The sequence below is a fragment of the Odocoileus virginianus genome, chromosome 9 (genome assembly GCF_023699985.2).
Source record: "Odocoileus virginianus isolate 20LAN1187 ecotype Illinois chromosome 9, Ovbor_1.2, whole genome shotgun sequence".
In the NCBI taxonomy this organism is placed as follows: Eukaryota; Metazoa; Chordata; class Mammalia; order Artiodactyla; family Cervidae; genus Odocoileus; species Odocoileus virginianus.
The window spans coordinates 65712283-65720135 of record NC_069682.1 but is presented as its reverse complement, the minus strand read 5'-3'; the positions used below and the strand labels follow the sequence as shown (position 1 = coordinate 65720135).

At 45.4% G+C, this 7853-nt stretch overlaps 1 non-coding gene across 1 annotated transcript; it reads left to right on the top strand.

The window, feature by feature from the left end:
* The first annotated feature begins 5441 nt into the window (after positions 1-5441).
* On the top strand, positions 5442-5514 carry TRNAG-UCC (transfer RNA glycine (anticodon UCC)). The gene has a single exon. It is a non-coding gene; the product is annotated as a tRNA-Gly (tRNA).
* The last annotated feature ends 2339 nt before the right edge of the window (positions 5515-7853 follow it).

Below are 7853 nucleotides of genomic sequence, written 5' to 3'. Positions count from 1 at the left end.
AGACATAGAAGATAAACCTATGTTTACCAAAGGGGGAAGTGGGGAGGAAGAAATAAATTAGGAGGATGGGATTAACAGATAAAAACTGCTATAAATAAAATAGATGAGCAGCAAGGATTTACTGTATAGCACAGGGAGCTATATTCAACATCTTGTAATAACCTATAATGGAAAATAATCTGAAAAAATATATATATACATGTGTGTATATATATATGTACATTTACAATATTGTAAATCAACTATACTCCAATATAAAATAAAACTCTAAAAAAACAAAGATGAGATAATAAAACAAATACAGGTATCTATATGTTTTATGTACAATACATAAATGGAATTCTAATATATATATATATATATATATATACATATATACACATTATATATATGGCTTATGACATTCTATGGCCATTCAACAATATATCCTGGCTTATATGTTTGTCTATTTCATGACTGTATACTACTCCATTATAATAATAAACACGTACTTAACCAATCTCAGATTTGTCTCCAATTTTTCCCTATTATAAATGATACTGCTACAAAACCTTGTGTATGTATTGTATGTGTTTCAGTTTGTGTGAATATATATAGAATGTAATTATATACAAATACTATATATTATATATCATCATGTATTATATATATAAACAATAGTCTTAGAATGAGGATAGTTGATTCAATATTTAAGAAAAGTTTAAACTTTGATCATACTTCCACCTACAGTGAATGAAAGTGACAGTTTTTCCCATACCTTGACAAATAGTAATGATCAGTATTTTTCCAGTTTTTCGACAGAATGGGCAAAAGACGAATGACTGAATGTGTAGCCTATCTGAATGTCACTCAAGGCCTCTGCCCATACTGCGAGGGAGCTGTGGGTTCCTGAATGAAGTTCCATCTCTCCACTTGATGGCCCAGTTACTAGTCTCTGTGGTAGCCAGTCTCCAGGAAAACCCCCAGTGATCCCTGTCTTCTGATATACATGTGCATTCCACTCCCTCACTGTATCATGGTGGGTCTGTGTGCCCAATAGAATAAGGCAGAAGTGATGGTTTATGGGGCTTCCCGGGTGGCTCAGTGGGTAAAGAATCGGCTTACAATGCAGGAGACACAGGCAGATACGAGTTCAGTCCCTGGGTCGGGAAGATCCCCTGGAGGAGGGCATGGCAACCCACTCCAGTATTCTTGCCTGGAGAATCCCATGGACTGAGGAGCCTGGTGGGCTACGGTCCATGGGGTCACAAAGAGTCGGACGTGACTGAGGCGACTGAGCACGCACCCACGATGGTATGTGGTTTCTGAGGCTAGTTCATAAAAATGCATGTGGCTTCCCCTTGTTCTCTCTTGGGTCAAAGCCCTGGTAGAAATCAACTGACCCTCGCGGCCCCTGGGGAGGAGGCCCCATCAGTATTGCACAGGGAGAAACTGAGGCCTCCAGCCAATAGCCATGTGAGAACGCCATCCTGAAAGCAGTATACCCAGCCACAGTAACAAGTTCAGATGATCACAGCCTAGGCGGACATCCTGATTGCAACCTCATGAAAAACCCTAAATTGGAACTATGCAACTGAGCCACCACCCCCAGATTTCAGGGTGCAGAAACCACATGGGATAATAAATAGCTGTGATTTTAAGCATCTAAGTCCTGGGGGGAATTCGTTATGCAGCGATAGCTAACAGACATTCTCTGGGCCTCACTCTCCTCATCTGTAAGCTAGGAACTGCTCATCATAACACCACCCACTTCACAGAGAGAAAGTAGCTGCAAGCACCAGCCACCTGCCTGGCCCACGAGCACTAGTGTCTATTTACCTCCCTCACTGGGAGGCTCTTGTCCCAGGCTGTCAGGCAGGACTAAACAGGGAGGAATGTTTTGAGTTGCAATGCCTTTGACCTTTTCATTTAAAATCCGTGTCAAATCAGCTTCTAATTCATTTCCAGACACATTATTCTGAGAATGAAGCAGGGAGTGAAGTTTGTTGCAATGTAGTTCCTGCCCTTTTATTTGATGAAATTACAAAAGCAAATGGTCCAGTCGCTTTGGTCTTCGGAGGGCTGCCAAACTCCCCTCTGAGTGATCAGGGAGTGGCTGCTGGGGACCCTGACCAGTGATCAGCTGGGGTGGAGGACTGAGGAGGTGGGAGCCTGGCCGTAGTGTAGATGCCAGTACAGGATACACACCTTAATTCCCAAGCAATGTGGACACACGTACAAAAGATGACTTGCTCGTTCTTTTTCATCTGACGGTGTTCCCAGCGAACACACTGAGCCCACTGGTAGTGGAAGTGGGCAGAGGGAAGCCAGGAGTCATGAAAACCCCAAGGATGCTGGTCACCAACATTCAGCCCAGTGGACTGATAGGGACATAAGAACAACAGAGTGCTCCTCTCCCTTTGAGCAGCCCACACTGCCAAGCCAGGCCAGCTGGGACCTCGCTGGAACATCCTTGGAAGCCCAAGCGCCTTCTGTTTCCTGCCACAGGCCAAGTTCTGCCTAGGCTGTAACTTCCAATGAATATTCAGGACTGATTTCCTTTAGGATTGACTGGTTTGATTTCCTTGCAGTCCAACGGACTCTCAAGAGTCTTCTCCAACACCACAGTTCAAAAGCATCAATTCTTCCACACTCAGCTTTCTTTATAGTCCAACTCTCACATCCATACATGACTACTGGAAAGACCATAGCTTTCATTAGATGCGCCTTTGTCAACAAAGTAATGTCACTGCTTTTTAATATGTTGTCTAGGTTGGTCATAGCTTTTCTTCTAAGGAGCAAGCGTCTTTTAATTTCATGGCTGCAGTCACCATCTGCAGTCATTTTGGAGTCCAAGAAAATAAAGTCTCTCACTGTTTCCATTGTTTTCCCATCTATCTGCCATGAAGTAATGTGACCAAATGCCATGACCTTAGTTTTCTGAATGTTGAGTTTTAAGCCAGCTTTTTCACTCTCCTCTTTCACTTTCATCAAGAGGCTCTTCAGTTCCTCTTCACTTTCTGCCATAAGGATGGTGTCATCTGCGTATCTGAGGTTATTGATATTTCTCCTGGCAATCTTGATTCCAGCTTGTGCTTCATCCAGCCCGACATTTCTGCATGTAAGTTAAATAAGCAGGGTGACAATATACAGCCTTGACATACTCCTTTCCTGATTTGGAACCAGTCTGTTGTTCCATGTCTGGTTCTAACTGTTGCTTCTTGACTTGCATGCATATTTCTCAGGAGGCAAGTCAGGTGGCTGGTCTGGTATTCCCATCTCTTGAAGAATTTTTCCACAGTTTGTTGTGACCTACACACTCAAAGGCTTTGGTGTAATCAATAAAACAGAAGTAGATGTTTTTCTGGAATTCTCTTGTTTTTTCTATGATCTGAAGCTGAAACTCTGAAACTTCGGCCACTTGTTGTGAAGAACTGACTCATTGGGAAAGACCCTGATGCTGGGAAAGATTGGAGGCAGGAGGAGAAGGGGACAACAGAGGATGAGATGGTTGGATGGCATTAGCGACTCGATGGACACGAGTCTGAGCAAGCTCCAGGAGTTGGTGATGGACAGGGAAGCCTGGCGTGCCTCAGGTGGCAGAGTCAGACACCACTCAGCGACTGAACTGTACCAAATGGAGGCTGTAAATAGCGTTGCTCTCCTCTCTGCCATCTGGTGGCCATCATCAGAAATTGCAGCTTTCCCACAGGACAGTTCAGTTCAGTTCAGTTCAGTCGCTCAGTCGTGTCCGACTCTTTGCGACCCCATGAATCGCAGCACGCCAGGCCTCCCTGTCCATCACAAACTCCCAGAGTTTACTCAAACTCATGCCCAACGAGTCGGTGATGCCATCCAGCCATCTCATCCTCTGTCATCCCCTTCTCCTCCTGCCCCCAAACCCTCCCAGCATCAGGGTCTTTTCCAATGAGCCAACTCTTTTCATGAGGTGGCCAAAGTATTGAAGTTTCAGCTTCAGCATCAGTCCTTCCAATGAACACCCAGGACTGATCTCCTTCAGGATGGACTGGTTGGATCTCCTTGCAATCCAAGGGACTCTCAAGAGTCTTCTCCAACACCACAGTTCAAAAGCATCGATTTTTCGGCGCTCAGTCCAACTCTCACATCCATACATGACCACCGGAAAAACCATAGCCTTGACCAGATGGACCTTTGTTGGCAAAGTAATGTCTCTGCTTTTTAATATGCTATCTAGATTGGTCATAACTTTCCTTCCAAGGAGTAAGAGTCTTTTAATTTCATGGCTGCAATTACCATCTGTAGTGATTTGAGAGCCCCCCAAAATAAAATCTGACACTGTTTCCACTGTTTCTCCATCTATTTCCCATGAAGTGATGGGACCAGATGCCATGATCTTAGTTTTCTGAATGTTGAGCTTTAAGCCAACTTTTTCACTCTCCTCTTTCACTTTCATCAAGAGGCTATTTAGTTCCTCTTCACTTTCTGCTATAAGAGTGGTGTCATATGCATATCTGAGGTTATTGATATTCCTCCCGGCAATCTTGATTCCAGCTTGTGCTTCTTCCAGCCCAGCGTTTCTCATGATATACTCTGCATATAAGTTAAATAAGCAGGGTAACAATATACAGCCTTGACGTACTCCTTTTCCTATTTGGAACCAGTCTGTTGTTCCATGTCCAGTTCTAACTGTTGCTTCCTGACCTGCATACAGGTTTCTCAAGAGGCAGAGGCAGCTACCTTCAAAGCCACAGGAATATCACTTTCGCTCTCCAGCCATGTCAGCAACTGTTTTCCCTCCTCCAAAAGAAGGCAAGAGCTCTTTCTGCTTAGTCTTCCATGCTGAAGAACTTAGGTGGATTTCCAGGGGAAGAGTCAGAATTTTTTTTAAATTGACACCATTCTGAGTCTTACTCGAAATAATTCCTCAGCCCAGCAGACACCCAGAGTCTAGGTTGGAGCCTTTGTCTTGCCTCCAGCCAAGCTCCCTCCTCTCCAGGACATGTTTCCTGGAAAGTGCAGTGGCCTCTGTCCCTGTCTTTGTCCAGAGCCATTAATCCCAACAATCTGTCCATCTCTCCCTTAAAAGAATTGTGAGCTCTAGCCACCCACCCGAGATGCCAAAGACCAGAGACCACCTCTCTGAGACTATCCAATTTCTCAAGAAAAGACTAACCTGGGACTTCCCTGGTGGTCCAGTGGTTAAGCCTTCGCCTTCCAATGCAGGAGGTGTGGGTTTGATCCCTGGTGAATCCACCATCTTTAACCAGAAATCCCTTCACATTTTATCATTTAGAATGCTTTCAGCTGCAGGTAACAGAAAAACTAACTCAGCTTGGCCTATCTGATAAGGAAAGGTATGATATAATCCTGTGTAAAAAGTAGGTAAGAGTGAGGTAGGAGATAGACAGGCTCCTGGTTAGACATTTACAATCAGCCAGTCTTCTCTTCTGGGTCTCACAGAATCCCATGTATGGGGGACTTCCCTGGTAGTCCAGTGGCTAAGACTCTGCACTTCCAATGCAGGGGGCCCAGGTTCAATCCCTGGTCAGGGAACTAGATCCCACATGCCTTGACTAAGTGTTTGAATGCTGCAACTAAGACCTGGCACGGCCTAATAAATAGATAAATATTCTTTTAATGGAATACAATGTGTGGTCCACACTAGTTTCACAAACCTGTTATTCCAGTATAACTTGTGGTGCCCTAACTAAAGTTACTCACTAGGTCTTAGCTGCAGTTTTTGTGTCACGCTTGCTTCTTAAATCTGACTAATAGAACATTTCTCTTATCCCGTTTATAACATGTGGTGTCACTTGACCTAATTAATGTGTGGGAGCACTACACATTGGTTTCCAAACCGTACAAGTTTGGAGAAGGAAATGGCAACCCACTCCAGTATTCTTGCCTGGAAAATCCCATGGGCAGAGGAGCCTGGTGGGCTACAGTCCACGGGGTCGAAAAGAGTCAATACAACTGAGCGACTTTCACTTCACACCTTACACGTAAGATACACACAGTGTATGCAAAAGACTCTTCCTTCAGGCTTGTAATGTCCTTTGCATGGAAGATCAATGAGGGAAATCTTTATATTCTGCCTAAAACCAAAATCGAATTTATATACTAAACTCATTTGCTGAAAAATTTAACTTGATTTCAAGTAAAAATGCATTTCTGACATGCAAAAAAAAAGTATCCAGTGTGAGACCATGAGTGATGGCTGCTGCCTTCTGAGACTCAGTTCCTTCCCTGAAATTCAAGGAGACAAACACATCTCAGTGCACACAAACAGTAAGTGCTAGAGTCAGGACCCAACTCCAAATCAACCAACTACAGAAAATCTGACTCCTGAATCCTCTGGTCTGGGGAGGAGGTAGGGGATGGGGAACCCCGATGGTAAGCAGGGTATGTAGCCAGCACAGAGGCTAGAAGTCATGTCCTGAAGAAAAGCTGGGTGAGATCAAGCCAAGCTACAGGAGACCTGTAGTTAAGGGTGGGAACTAGGTGTGGAGCCAAAATGTGAATGCAGGGGCTTGAGAGCACCTAAAACCAAGGACCAGAGAATCGGGCAAAGGGTTGCAGCCTCGAGGAACCTGGAGGCGATGTGAATTGAGAGCAGCTACTTACACAGCCCCAGCGCACAGGCTGGCCGAGGGGAGCAGCCAGCTCTACACCACACAGGACACAGGACCCCTCAGCAAACCCAGCCTGCTCCGTGCACCAAGGCCATGGGACCCTAGTCATGCTGGAAAGTGAGGAAACTCCCCTTGGGATCCAAGACCTGGGAAGCACACATTCCCACCTTCATTCATTCCTTGGTCCGGCTGTTTTTAGGTCAGCCGGTACAGAAGCCTTCTCTTGGACGTGGAGGCATCAGAATGGTCTTCAAGAGTTCGGATGCCATGCTCCAAGGAAGGCAAGGAGGAGAGAACCACGGGGCCTGCAGCGGGTGTGGCGATGCCCAGCTGTGGGTCCGCATTCACTGTTGTCCTGGGAGCAACCCGGCAGGCGCAGGTTTGCAATGTGACATGAAACAGCAGGCGCCGTGCTCACCCTGCTGGGGCTTTTGGAACCACACAATATGTTTGATTGAAAGACTCTTTCAGAAGCTTAATGTTTTTAACATTAAAGAATTAAATCAATAATGTCCCCATTTCAGCTTCTCTGTGATTATGTCCTTTGTGTCCTGTTTGCTAGTCACAAGCTTTCTAAAAATCACAATCCATGTCATTTGTCAAATAAAATCAAGAGAAGAGGGAAAGAGGACAAGAAAGGAATTACCCTCGGATGAATACCTACTACGCGCCAGGCACTGTTCCAGTGGTATTACATCCATTGACTTAGGTCAGCCTCCTCAAAACCCCTAAAGCAACATGTGGCTATAATCCTCATTTGATAAATTAGCAATCTGAAGCTCAGAGAGGAAAAGAGACTTCTCTAGTCTCTCCAAAGAGCAGAGGCTGGATTGGAACTCTCTGGTGTGTTGGATTCTAAACGCATCCTCCTCCACTGTATTCTTTGCTAATTTCCTCCACTCGGCGCTCCCAATCCAGTAATAGAACCACTTGGTGCCAAGGACCTTCCTCTGGCACGAGGCTCCCCGGTCTTCAGGCCTAGTTCACAGAGCTAATGTGAAAGATCTTCCTGTCTAGCTGGGTGGGCCCCTCAGGTGATGCTATGCTGTGCAGAGTCATTCAGTCGTGTCCAACTCTATGCGACCCCATGGACTGCAACCCACCAGGTTCCTCTGTCCACGGGGATTCTCCAGGCAAGAATACTGGAGTGGGTTGCCATGCCCTCCTCTGGGGTATCTTCCTGACCCAGGAAACAAACTGGGGTCTCCTGCATTGCAGACAGATTCTTTACCAGCTGAGCTACCAGGGAAGCCCCCAGGA